The sequence below is a fragment of the Chelonoidis abingdonii genome, chromosome 1, assembly GCF_003597395.2.
Source record: "Chelonoidis abingdonii isolate Lonesome George chromosome 1, CheloAbing_2.0, whole genome shotgun sequence".
NCBI lineage: Eukaryota > Metazoa > Chordata > Testudines > Testudinidae > Chelonoidis > Chelonoidis abingdonii.
The window spans coordinates 25,363,147-25,377,293 of record NC_133769.1 but is presented as its reverse complement, the minus strand read 5'-3'; the positions used below and the strand labels follow the sequence as shown (position 1 = coordinate 25,377,293).

General features: G+C 47.9%; 1 protein-coding gene across 3 annotated transcripts in view; it reads left to right on the top strand.

Moving 5' to 3' along the window:
• The window catches only part of PHTF2 (putative homeodomain transcription factor 2), a 211,564-nt gene that overhangs the window by 187,013 nt on the left and 10,404 nt on the right, over positions 1-14,147 (top strand). The gene's annotated exons all lie outside the window — the stretch shown is intronic.

Below are 14,147 nucleotides of genomic sequence, written 5' to 3'. Positions count from 1 at the left end.
GGGTTCTGTTGCTACTTCTATGAGTCTGCAGGTGGTCAGCAACCCCCTGGAGTCAAGAGTGCATTCAACCAAATGGCAGACGACATCTGCTGCATTTTTTTGGAGAATTTCCCGGTATTTGAGATATATAGAGCTGCTACCTGGTCTTTAGTTTGTACATTTTTGAAGCATTACGCCCTACTTCATGCTGTCAGATCTGATGTCACTTGGCTGTGCAGTATGATCTTCAGTTCTGGATCCTGTCCCAAAGCTTTCCCCTCCTCGTAGGAATACTGCTCAGAAGTCACCTGAAGTGAAGCATTGATAGGACACTACTAGAAGTAGTAAGACATGTTACCCTCTGATGTAACTACGGTTCTTCTAGATGTGTCCCCCTATGGATGCTCCACTACTCGCCCTCCTTCCCCTCTGCTTTGGTTGTTCCCTAGAGGATGAATTAGTAGAGAAGGAACTGAGGGCGATTCATCCATACACTCTTATGTAGGCTTGGTGTCTGCCACAGGGAGGCATAGGGGTGCATGTATGAGCCAAACAGATGCTGCTAGCTAGAAATTCTCATAGAGGGCTCAGGAGGTGCATGCACACTTGAAGTGGAGCACCCATGGGGGACACATCTCTAAGAACTACAGTTACTGCACAGGTTGAGTAACATTTCCATCACTGGGCGTATACACTCTTCAGCTAAAAACAATACAGCCAAACTCAATCAAAGCAACTGTCTCAACCCTTTATGCATATTCTAGACCTTCTGAACCTCTTAAGAAAGAAGCAATGCTTCCATAAGAGCAGGGCTGGCTCCAGAGTCTTTGCCACCCCAAGCGGCGGGGGGAGGAGAGCTGTGATTGGCGGCACTTCAGCGGCAATCATACCACTGCTGCTTCGTTATTTGGTGGCAGGTCCTTCCCTCCAAGAGGGTCTGAAGGACCCACCACCGAAGAGTCAGACGTGCCGCCCCTTTCTGTTGGCCGCCCCAAGCACCTGCTTGGTGCTCTGGTGCCTGGAGCCAGTCCTGCATAAGAAGACTACCACTTCACATCTGACCAAGAAGAGAGAGCACGTTTAACAGTTCTGTTGAGAGCTGTTCCAAACCAATAATTTTGAATCTTTTTTTCATTTCTACCCCTTTTTGGAGAGTCTCATAACTGTGAAGCCTGGAACAATATTACAGCAGCCTAATGGATCCACCAGAATCAGTGGTCCCCAACCTTTTTGTGGCCAATAGCATGGTCATGTTTTCAGAAGTGTGTGGTGGGCGCCAACAGTTTTTCAAAGCTTATTTTGTATTTGTACATTAAATAATCCAAAAAACATCATATTTAATATTACATAATATATGAATCCATAAAGAAGAGAGAAGCTGGAGAGGTGCCGCGGGGACAGAGAACACTGGTGCCCGCAGCCCCAGAGTATTCTGTCACCGGCAGGCACGGGCCATGACTTCTCTCCTCTGCTGGGCACTAGGTGGGCGCACATGAATGCCCTGGTGAGCGTCATGGTGCCCACAGGCACCGCATTGGGGACCACTGCTCCAGATTAACTGGACTGGTTATACTCTTCAATTCCAGTCTATCCCTAAACCCCATCCACCTTCTCCGTCCCTTTTCAGGGATTCCTTTGGAGGATTCTACAACAAGAAGTTCAATCTCTATAGTCCCTCACAGCCATAGTAGAGATTCCTCTTCAATTCAGGGGAAAGGTCACTTGTTCTAATTTTTTCCTGTTTCCTAACAGGAGATTGAAGACCCATTCTGGATCTAGGCAGACTCAATAAATACATTTGACTCAAATTTTGAACCATGACATTAACTTCACTAATCCTGTCCCCAGACCCACAAAATTGGTTTACAGTTCTGTACCTCCACGATGCACATTTCCAACCATCCTGCACACAGGAAATATTTCTATTTCATAGTTGGGTACACAACATTTCCAATACAGTTATTCTGTTCATCCCTGTCAGCAGCCTGGGCCTTTACAAAATTTCTGGCAGCAGTGGCGGCATTTCTCAGGGTATATCTACACTACAAACCTATGTCAGCCTATATTGGATCAACTTACTGCCACCGCAGTAATTACTGCAGCAGTGCATATCCACACTACCCTCGGGTCACTGGTGCAGATTCTTACCAGGAGTGCTTCCACTCACCTCAGAGTGGCAATGTGGGGAGCTGAGAGCCTGGTCTCTCAGCTCCAGCGGCAGCTTCCTGCAAAGACCCTAGCTGCCCCACAGGCTCCCAACAGGCTGTCCTCCCTCCTCCACTCCCTCTTCCCCACTGGGAGCTGGGGGAAACTCCCCGGGGCTTGTCCCCCCGAACCCTGCCCAGATCCAGGGTAAGCTGCCTGGTGCTTCTCCCCTCCCCCATTCCCTGCCAGGAGCTGGGGCAAGACACCCAGGGGATTCTTGCCGCCAGGGAACAGGCTCCAGCTGCCCTGGCTTCATACCATCCCACCTGCTCCCTGCCGGGAGCAGGGCAGCCTTGTCAATTTCCTGGCCATGATATTGACATGGCTGTCTGGCTCTAGGCAGGGAGTGGGGTCCTAAGTCCTGCGGGCTCCAGATGGCAGCAGGGTCAGAAGCAGCCTAGCTCTCCAAGTAGTGGGGGTTTGCATGTCAATTTCATGACTCCTGCCATGAAATTGAGAAGAAAGCTGATTTAAAGGATGCAGTATCTATTTAAACACTGCGTCGCCCTAACTACACCGACCTAAGCCTTATGCCTGTCATGGAGGTGGACTTATGTCAACGTATTCAGGCACTTACATCAGTGGGAGGAAGGCTGTGGTGTAGACACTGACATAATTAAGTCAATATAAGGTGCCTTATGTTGACGTAACTGTGTAGTATAGACTAGCCCTCAGAAAACAACATTTCAAGTTTATCCTTACATTGATGATTGGCTGATTTCAAGATACCTCTCCTCAGCAAGTTTGTTAACATTCAGTACATTCTCCATCTGTGCGCCAGTTTGGGGCTTGCAGTAAACACTGAAAATCTGACTCCATCACAACAAAATAATATTCAAGGGGGTCTTCTGGATTCCACTGCGGTATCAATCAAGATTTGAGACCACAATGTGAATCATTTTCCAGTTGCAGAGTAACCCTTGCACAACAGTAAGATCACGACGAAGAGTTCTGAAGCATGAGTCATGCATATTCATCACTCTTCATGCCAGACTTAACCTTCATTGTGTGCAGAATTGGCTGAAATCAGTTTCCACTCAAACAGAACCTCATAGAGAGATACTGGAAGGGGTTACTCAGTTTGGGCTTTCTTTGCTTCCATGATGGAAAGATCTGATTGATGTATGCAAGGATGTCCCTCTTGCGCCTCTTCTCCCCTTGTTAACACTGGTGATGGATGCTTCCAGTCTAGTTGGGAAGCACATTTAAGTCATCAGACTCAAGGTCTGTGGTCAAAAGTTGAATCTCTTCGATACATAAATATTTTGGAGCTTAGAGCAGTTTGTCTGACATGTAGCATTCTTGCCTCGTATCCAAGGCAAGTCAATTCAAGCAATGACAGATAACAGCGCTGAAACGTTTTATTTAAACAGGCAGGAAGGGGCCTCTTCTGTGTCAGGAACTAACCCAGCTATGGGAGTGATGCACCAGCCATCTAGTATCTGTCACTGCTATCCATCTAACAAAACTAATAAATGCCCATGTGTTTCAGCTGGGCAGGCATTTTTGATCCAACCAGGAGTGGTCCATAGAGAACTCAATTAATCAGCACATTTTCCAAAACTGAGTGCAAGAGAACATAGACTTGTTAGCCACAGAAGTGAACAAAAATGCAACATCTTTTGCTTGAAATAGGGTCAGAGTTAGATCTCTATCAGGTGCCTTCCCAATATCATGATCTTGATTCTTGATGTCCACCTTCTGTCTATCCCCCTTAATTTTGCATACTCTGAGAAGGCCCAAGGATGCCACAGCAATGATGATATTAACTGCACCAGCCTGGCCCAGGCAATTTTTGTTCCCAGACGTGCTAACGCTGTCAGTTTGGATTCCAATAACATTGCCTTTAGTGTCAAATTAGATGTTTCAAGATGACAGGAAGACACTGCACCTTAAAGCTTGGATGTTTATTGCTTAATAGATGTAAAGAAGTCTTGCTCCAGGGATATACCAAATATTTTAATAGTAGAAAGGACTTGTTGGGTTCCCCCCGGGGTGCTGCCTAGAACTGGGGTACTACTGTGCCCTCTGATCCACCAGCCTGGACTACCCCTCACCCTGTGCTACTGTGGCAAGCTGCAGACATGGTCCTGGCCTTACACTTCCCCCAGCATACATACAGGTAGGGATACAGCTAGCTGCAATTACATGCAGGCTCTCTGATCAGCCACTGCATGTTAACCAACAGTAGAGAGGCTACAGCCAAAATAATCCCCAGCTTTCCAGCCTAGAACCCCAGAGCAGTACCGTGCTGCCCTGGTCCAAACCCCAACCAGTATGAATTTATTATCCAGTTCGCCTCCCCCTCAATGTGGAGAGGAATATTCAGCAGCGTCTCTGAGCTAAGATTCCCAAGCACATCACTCCAAACTCACTGGTTTAGATTAAAACATAAAATAAATTAACCAGAAAAGAGAGCTTTTAAGTAATTATAAGTGATAGCAAACAGATCAAAGCAGAGGACTTAGTATATAAAGGAAAAAGCGATTTATACTTAATATACTAGAAAGATAGGACTTGAATTAAGAATCCCTCACTCTGACGGATGATACAAGTGGGCTGCAGATTCTTAAGGCATAAACTATACTTGCTTTGCAGCTTGGAATCCCCAGGTCGGTCTTATACCTTTAGCCTGGGTCCAGCACTTCCCCCAGTTCAGCCTTTGTTCCTCAGGTGTTTTCAGGAATCTTCTTGTGTGAGGAGTGAAGAACAACAGATGTCACTCCCTGCCTTTCATAGCTTTCGCATATGGCGGGAACCCTGTGTTTCAAAACTTGGGTCCCAGACCAGTTTGTGGAAAAATACTGACATCCCAAGATGGAGTCCAGAATCATGTGGCCTGGTCACATATCCTTGTAGAGTCATAGCAGCTATTACCGCTACAGGCTGTTTGGTGTGTTCTCCAGAAGGTTCACCAGGTGGGAGATAAGCATCTCCTAAGGCCTATTGTTTTCCCTAATGGCTCGTTGCCCTGAATAGGCCCTTCCCAACCAACTATCTAGACTGAAAGCACCTTGTCTAGTGGGCGTTACCCAGTTGTAACTACATTTGAAGTACAGATACATAATATTTATAACTTCAGATACAAAAATGATACATGCATACAAATAGGATAATCATATTCAGCAAATCGTAACTTTTCCAGTGACACCTTACATGACCTGTCTTGCATAAAATAAATCATAATTAGGCTATAATCATATCATAATAATATCACTCTGACGAATAAGGGGTGCAGTGTCACAGAACTCTAAAAGATCTACTTATAATGACAAATGGAAAGATTCACTGTTTGGGCACAACAATGTTTCACATTTCTAAAAGACCTTTCATTCATTTTGGGCTATCTGCTTTCACTAAATCATCTGGACTTTCACTTTTACAGAACTAACAGAATCGAGCAGCTATATCTTCTTATAATTCACAAATTCAAAATAAAAGAATATTTTCACACCTTACGGTTTTTAGATTTTTAAAGATCTTAGTGTATTTAGTCCGACCCTCCCTCTCACCCGACTAGGGAAACCCCCTCCAACATGAGACTTTAATGTGTTATTAATAGGACTGCTGAGTTCATTACATCATCTTTCAGTGAAAACATTGGCTTTCGTGGCTATTGTGTCTGGCCTGTCTGGTTGGCAAAATTAAAATTTCAATGGCGTGGTCATCATACATTATTTTTCACAGAGATTAGGTTTCTTTTAGGCCTAATCAGAGATTCCTTCTTAAAGTGGTTTCTGACTTCCATATTAATTAGACCATTCGTTTACTGGTTTTCTTTCCCAGTCTGATGCTAGCAGTTCTGAAGGAAAATTACACACTTTTTTGTAATTTTGAGAACATTATATTTTTATTAACATATAACTAAACCATTTAGAGTCTCTTCTATATTATTTATAGCCTATATTGAAAGAGTAAAAGGGGAAAGCAATCTCTTCCTAGAGGTTAACCAGATGGATTTCAAAATGTATTAGACTGTTTATTAAATAACTAAGCTTAGATAAAAGCTCGCTTTGCTAGAACTCAGGTAGCATCTGTGGCTTCCTTTAAAAACGTCCCCATCTCCAAAACTTGTAAAACTGCCTCCTGGAGTTTAATTCATACATTCATGAAATGCTATGCTACTGGGGAGGCTTCTTGAGCTGGTGCTAGCTTTGGCAAGGCAGTTTTTCAAGCCCCATTTGATTAAGACTGGTGACCCACTGCAGGAGGTCATTGTTTGGGAATCATCAGGAGTGTAATACACACAAACAATCACTGGAAGAAAAGGAGCTGCTTACTTTACAGTAACTGATGTTCTTTGATATGTGTTACCTAGTTGTAATGCCCGCCTTCCTCACTATGAGATTCTATAGTCATGCAGATTCTGGTTAGCAAAGGAACTGAGATGCAGTTGGCCCTGCTGTCCCTTTTATGCCTTCTGGGCTGTGAGGGTAGCTAGGGCACAGGCCTGGGCCAACAGGCATTGCTGGCCAAAATGTTCTGATCTCACTACTGAGGGCTCGCGTGCACCAAGAGTAAAATACATTTAGACTGCACATCTCAAAGAACACCAGTTACTGTAAGGTAAGTAATCATCTTATACAATTAACCAACATCCAAGCATTTTGTGTATTATGTAGCTTTGGCTAAACCAATTCATATGTGCTAAAAAAAAACTTGGCTGATAACTGAACTGACTGGACAGAGTACACATCTTTCAAAAATTAACAAAATTCTGATTTCAGCCATCTTGTCTTTCATGTTTTGAGTTCCCCAGTTCTTCTTCGAGTGCTTGCTCATATTGATTCCAATGAGGTGTGTGCGCGTCGCATGCATGCTCGTCAGAAGATTTTTACCCTAGCAACACTCAGTGGGTCAGCTGGGCACCCCCTGGAGTGGCTCCGCTATGGCACTGAATATATACCCCTGCTGACCCAATGGCCCTTCAGTTCCTTCTTACCACCCATGTCAGTCGTTGGAACAGTGGAGCATGGCTTAGCTGACCTCCACTTCCTAGCTAGTCGTAGTTTTTCTCGTTATTCTTGTGTATATAGTTGAAATTTCTATACTTGGAGTTATTTTTTAGTAGTTCTTTACATAGTTAGTGTATATAGTTAAGAAGGGTTCAGGGATTAGCCCCTTCCCCACACCCGGTGCCAGGGCCCATGCCTGGTTCACCGGGTTTCAAACCATGCTCGGCCTGTCACAAGCTGATGCCAACAGGAGAGCCTCACAACTCCTGCCTTAAGTGCCTTGGGGAATCTCACCTCGCCGATTAGTGCTGCATTTGCAAAGCCTTCAAGCCGAGGACAAAAAAAGGAACGGGACTTTCATCTCAAACAGCTCCTGATGGAGGCAACTCTTACTCCTCGACACCGAGTGCTGGACAATCTACTGCCAGAAGCGCCTCTTCGGCACCGGATCGCACCGGCACCGCTAAGACCCCTCGACACCGACCATCTCTGGCACCGGTGCCTGCTCGGCACCATTCTCTTTCCCCAAGGGTGAAGATGGCTAAGACTTCCGCTGCTTCTGCTCCACAGCCAAAGCACCCGGATAGATCGGACCGCCTTGGCACCGTCGATTCCAGTTCCGCAAGGGCTGTCGAGTCCGGTCCCTGCCAAGAGCAGTGGTTGAGCTCATGATTCCCTCCACGCCGGAGACATTCTTTATGGCGAGGGATCTCATCACAATGACTGAGTCTGCGCTGCCTCAACCCCTGGCACCGCCGGTGCGGGTCATACAGTCTGTGGGCAAGCCTGCCCTGATAAGACCACCTTCTATTGGCACCACAGATCGGGACTGCTTGTGATCGCAATCCCGCCAGCGTTCCGCGTCCCGTCACCGATCCCAGTCCTGACGCTGCTCACAGTCCTGGCACTGATCACCTCTTCGGTACCAGTCGTACTCGCGGTGCAGATCTGCATCTCGTTCACCGGCCCGGTACTCTTGGTACTGATCCAGCTCCCGGCACCACTCCAGGCACCATGACTCTCGCAGCCGATCCAGACACTGAGCTTCAAGATCCTGGTTGACCTCCCGGCACCGCTTCAGTCGTAGGTCCCGATCTTGTTCCCAGTACCGGTTTGGCTCTCGGTACCGATCCCCAGGGCCTCATAAAGCAAAAACAGCCAGGGAGGGTTTTTCAGCCCCTCCTTGGCCATCCCGGTGCCCATCTGTCTCGTCCCAGGCGGGCAGTTCATATGCACAGGACCGGGTCTCCGATGTGCCCACTAGGATCTTCCAGGAGACCCAGGCCCAAAATCAAGGTCCCCATCGGTGGTCATTCTGGATGCCTTGGGCATATCACCAGGCCCAAGGTTTCCCTCCGGCCCCATCTCCCTCTGCTGCAGCGGAGCACCGGGTGCCGGAAGCAACCATCAGCCGCCCCCCTCTTCCCACTACGGAGGAAGTGCCTGCTCCCCCCACCAGAGTCTGAGTTACCAAGGGAGTCAGAGGGCGTCCAGGACCACGAGGCCATATAGGACCCACTTGTCCCTGGCCTTTCATCTTCGTCCTCTCCTTAGGAGGCGGTGGCAGGGACATCCTCCAAGGACCTTCCTCCAATTGACCTGAGGGCTCACCAGGACCTCCTGAGACGTGTGACACTCAATATGAATCTCCAGGCAGAGGAGGTTCCAGAGGGAGAAGATCTGGTGGTGGATATTCTGTCAGCTGACGCCCCCACAAGAGTGGCCTTACCATTTATCCAGACGGTCCAGGCCAATGCTGATACCATCTGACAGTCTCCAGCCTCCATTCAACCCGCTGCCAGGGGAGTTGAGCGCAAGTACATGGTGCCCTCCAAGGGGTACGAGTACTTGAACGTCCATCCTCCTCCCTGCTCCCTTGTTGTACAATCTGTCAATGAGAGGGAACGCCATGGCCAGCAAGCTCCGGCGCCAAAATCGAAGGAGGCTAGGCGTATGGACTTACTGGGCCTTAAGGTGTACTCTGCAGGGGCCCTCCAACTCCGGGTGGCGAATCAGCAAGCCTTGCTTAGCCGCTGCAACTACAACACCTGGGCGGCGGTGGGCAAGTTTACGGAGCTAGTCCCCCAAGACTGCCATCAGGAATTTGCAGCCCTCTTGGAGGAGGGGGAAAAGGTGGTGAGAACTTCCCTCCAGGCCTCGTTGGATGCAGCTGACTCTGCAGCCAGGACTCTGGCCTCGGGAATCACATGAGGCGTATTTCATGGCTCCAAGGGTCAGGCCTCCCCCTAGAACTTCAGCATACGATACAGGACCTGCCTTTGACGGTCGAGGCCTGTTTTCTGAAAAGACGGACCCTAGGCTACAAAGCCTGAAGGACAACAGGGTCACCATGCGCTCTCTCGGCATGCACACGCCGGTGTCTCAGCACAGGCCTTTCCGTCCCCATCCTCACCACCTGTACCCTCCGCCTAGACAAAGGCAGGACTTTGATAGAAGGCGGGGTAGGGCCGGCCATAGACGACAGTTGGGATCCCAAGGGGGCCAAATTCAAGGTCCCTCTAAACCACCTATGGGGCCAAAACCTAACTTTTGAAGTTACGCCCGAGGACGGCGTACCACTATGTTCCAGGATCCTTTCCCTCCTTTTTCCAACCACCTCTCCTTTCTCCTTCCTGCGTGGTCCCTCCTAACTTCAGACCATTGGGTCCTACGCACAGTGGAACTCGGGTACCACCTCCAGTTTATTTCGCCCCCCCTTCCACCCCCTATCCTTGTCCCTCTTCAGGGACCCCTCTCACGAGCAACTCCTCTTACAAGAGGTGCAGTCACTCCTTGCCATGGGAGCCATAGAGAAGGTACCAAATGACGAAAGGGGCAAGGGGTTTTACTCCCACTATTTCCTAATCCCCAAGGCGAAGGGAGGTCTCAGACCTATCCTAGACCTGCGAAAGCTCAACAAGTTCATGATAAAGTTGAAGTTCTGCATGGTATCCCTGGGGACCATCATCCCGTCCTTGGATCCCGGAGACTGGTATGCCGTCCTCGACATGAAGGACGCGTATTTTCAGATCACCATTTATCCTCCGTACAGGTGGTACCTCCAGTTTGTAGCCAACTGTCAGCATTTCCAGTTTACGGTCCTACCGTTTGTCCTGTCTACAGCCCCAAGAGTATTCAGAAAGTGCATGGCTGTAGTCGCCGCCACCCTCCACTGCCTTCGGATACATGTTTTTCCGTATCTGGACGATTGGCTTATCCGAGGGACCTCAGAGTCACAAGTCTCCTATCATGTGGGCATTGTCAAGGACCTATTCATACGTCTAGGCCTGATGATCAACACAGAGAAATCTACTCTAGTTCCCACACAGAGCATAGACTTCATTGGGGCCATTCTGGACTCCAGTCTCGCCAGAGCCTGCTTACCTCAGCCTGGGTTTCAGGCGATGGTAACAATTATCTGAGGCCTACAGAACTTCCCGACGATTTCAGCTCGCGCATGTCTTGGTCTCTGGGCCACATGGCTGCCTGCATCTTCGTGACCAAACACGCTAGGCTACGCCTCCGTCCCCTCCAATCTTGGCTCAACTCGGTATACCACCCAAGCAGAGATGCCATAGACATGATAGTCACCATTCCCCCGAGCATCATACGCTCCCTCGACTCTTGGCTGACGCCCTCCCTGGTGTGTGCAGGGATGCCATTCCATCCGCCCCAGCCTTCTATGTCCCTGACAACGGATGCGTCATCTCTTGGCTGGGGTGCTCACCTCGGACATCTTCGCACTTGAGGCCTTTGGTCATCTCAGGAGCTGGCCTTGCACGTCAACGTCCGAGAACTGAAAGCAGTCCGCCTTGCGTGCCAGGCATTTCAACAGCATTTGCAAGGCCGTTGTCTCAGTGTTCACAGACAACAAAACGGCCATGTATTATATAAACAAGCAGGGAGGGACACGGTCTTCCCTCCTTTGTCAGGAAGCCATCCAACTCTGGGACTTTTGTATAGCCCACTTGATAGACCTGGTAGCGTCCTTCCTTCCAGGCATTCGGAACACTCTGGCAGATCAACTCAGCAGATCCTTCTTGTCTCACGAGTGGTCGATTCATCCGGAAGTTATCCATTCTGTTTTCTGAAAGTGGGAATTTCCCCACATAGACCTCTTCACTTCCCGTGAAAACAGGAAATGCCAGATGTTCTGCTCCTTCCAGGGTCTCTCCCCAGGTTCAATCTCAGACGCCTTCCTGATACCGTGGACGGGCCAACTGCTTTATGCCTTTCCACCGTTCCTGCTGGTTCACAGGGTCCTGCTAAAGCTCCGCAGAAACGGAGCTCACTTAATCATGATCGCTCCAGCGTGACCCAGGCAACAGTGGTACACCATGTTGCTCGACCTGTCGATAGCCACCCCAATTATCCTGCTTCTTTGCCCAGACCTCATAACTCAGGACCACGGCAGACTTCACCACCCAGACCTGCAATCCCTTCACCTCACTGCATGGCTGCTGCGTGGTTAAGCCAATCAGAATTACATTGCTCTGCTTCAGTAAACAAGTAGTACTCCTGGGTAGCAGAAAACCTTACACTCGGGCCACGTATCTGGCCAAGTGGAAGCGTTTCTCCTGCTGGTGCGAAACGCAAAATGTTACTCCCATCGAGGTCCCGATCCCCACCATCTTGGACTACCTCTGGTCTCTCAAAGAGAAGGACCTAGCAATATCATCATTGAGGGTGCACTTGGCAGCTATCTCTACCTTCCATCCAGGCTAAGGTGGTCGTTCTGTGTTCTCACACTCTATGGTTTCGGGGTTCCTCAAGGGCTTGGAGGGCCTATACCCCCAGGTACACCTCCCCGCCCCACCTGGGACCTCAACCTGGTTCTATCAGACTTATGTCTGCTCCATTCGAGCCGCTAGTAACCTGCTCGCTACTATACCTATCCTGGAAAACAGCTTTCCTCGTAGCCATTACATCGGCCAAATGAGTCTCTGAGCTTCGGGCTCTCACGGTGGGTCCACCGTATACTGTGTTTCACAAGGACAAGGTGCAGTTGCGACCACACCCGGCTTTCCTCCCTAAGGTGGTATCGGCCTTTCATGTCAACCAGGATATCTTCCTTCCGGTCTTCTTCCCGAAACCACACTCAACACAAAGGGAGCAACAGTTGCACTCCCTAGATGTTCGTAGAATGCTCGCGTTTTATATCGGGTGGACAAAACCCTTTCGTAGAACACCTCAACTCTTCGTCGCGGTGGCAGACCAAATGAAGGGCCTACCTGTCTACTCCCAGAGGATTTCATCTTGGGTGACGGCCTGCATCCATACTTGTTATGACTTGGCTAATGTTCCCTCGAGCTGCCTCACCGCACATTCTACCAGGGCCCAGGCTTCATCTGTTGCCTTCCCGGCTCGTGTACCCATCCAGGAGATATACCGTGCAGCTACCGGTCTTCGGTACATACCTTTGCCTCTCATTACGGTCTGTTCAACAGTCCAGAGATGATGCACCCTTTGGCTCAGCAGTTTTGCATCCTGCAACATCTCACTTTGACCCCACCGCCTAGGTGAGGCTTGGGAATCACCTAATTGGAATTGATATGAGCAAGCACTCGAAGAAGAAAAGACAGTTACTCGCCTTTTGTAACTGTTGTTCTTCGAGATGTGTTGCTCATATCCATTCCAAACCGGCCCTCCTTCCCCTCTGTCGGAGTAGCCGGCAAGAAGGAACTGAAGGGCCGTTGGGTCAGCAGGGGTATATATCCAGCGCAATAGCGGTGCCACTCCAGGGGACGCCCAGCCGACCCACCAAGTGTTGCTAGGGTAAAAATCTTCCGACGAGCGTGTACGCGGCGCGCGCACACACCTAATTGGAATGGATATGAGCAACACGTCTCGAAGAACAACAGTTACAAAAGTGAGTAACCATCTTTTTTCTGTCGATTGATACAACAAACTGTGGTACTGACTCCTTCACAAACACACATTTGGAGAAATTTGGCCCTTCATTTTTAAATGCTTCATGAATAAGATGGAGCTTAAATTTGCCTTCCATAAACTAAGTTTTCTACTGCTTCCTCCTATTCTGGGTTCAGCGAATGGACTTTGTTTCTGGTATCAGTCATGCTGGAGAAAGAGAGAATTCCATAGCTTCTTTTTTCAGTTAGGTCAAGTCAGATTTCCATTGACACTTTGAAATTAGTATTATCAGCTTGTAACCTGTCAAGTCCTTCTGAAACCACCTTCAATTGCTTTTATAAGTAAAGTGTCTCTGTCTAGTGCCTTGATGTATAAAATGTGTGCTATGTTTTGATCAAAGTCCTCTTTGTGCTCAGGGCATACTTTAACATGCTTATGCAAATACGGAGACTCTGTGTCCCTGAGAGTTCCACAGACTATCATGGAAAAACTTGGGAATCAGCCCTTCTTTTTTTTGTAAACTAGCCATGAGGTTGGTTATTGCCAAAGGATCTTTGTCCCCACAGTGTCCTTTAGTTATTACTTTCTCAATATGATTTAGTATGCTAAGTACAGTTAGCTCACTTTATTCCTGTTTTAGAGATGGTTTTGGTTTCCGCACTATTCCCATTTTAAGTATAGGGAATATCGCTTGAATCAGTCTTAAGTCTAAAACCAGAATGCACATTTTAAGTGGGCTGACTGTACATTAGAAGTTTAACATGATTGTACCTGAAAAGTTCTCTCCTCTTTTTTTTGTTTTATTTTCATATTGTGGGAAAATGGTAAAATCAGTAGCATTGAGTAGGAATGCATTTTTTTCCTGTATGGATGCTAGGAGCCATTATTGGGTCATTCCTCATGTTTGAGCCTCAGCTTATGTTAATGCCAGTTTAGATTATTTTGGTTCTTTGTTTTTTCCTCTGCTACTTGGTATCTGTGAGTTTCTGTCTGGAGTCTATCTTAAAATTGCTCATTTTATTCTACACCGAAGCTGATTTTTTTTTTTAATTTATTTTTTTAGTATAAAAAGTTACCAAATTAAAAAAAATTCTTTTCATTTGTTTTTTTAATTATCAAGTGATCTTTGCCACATTT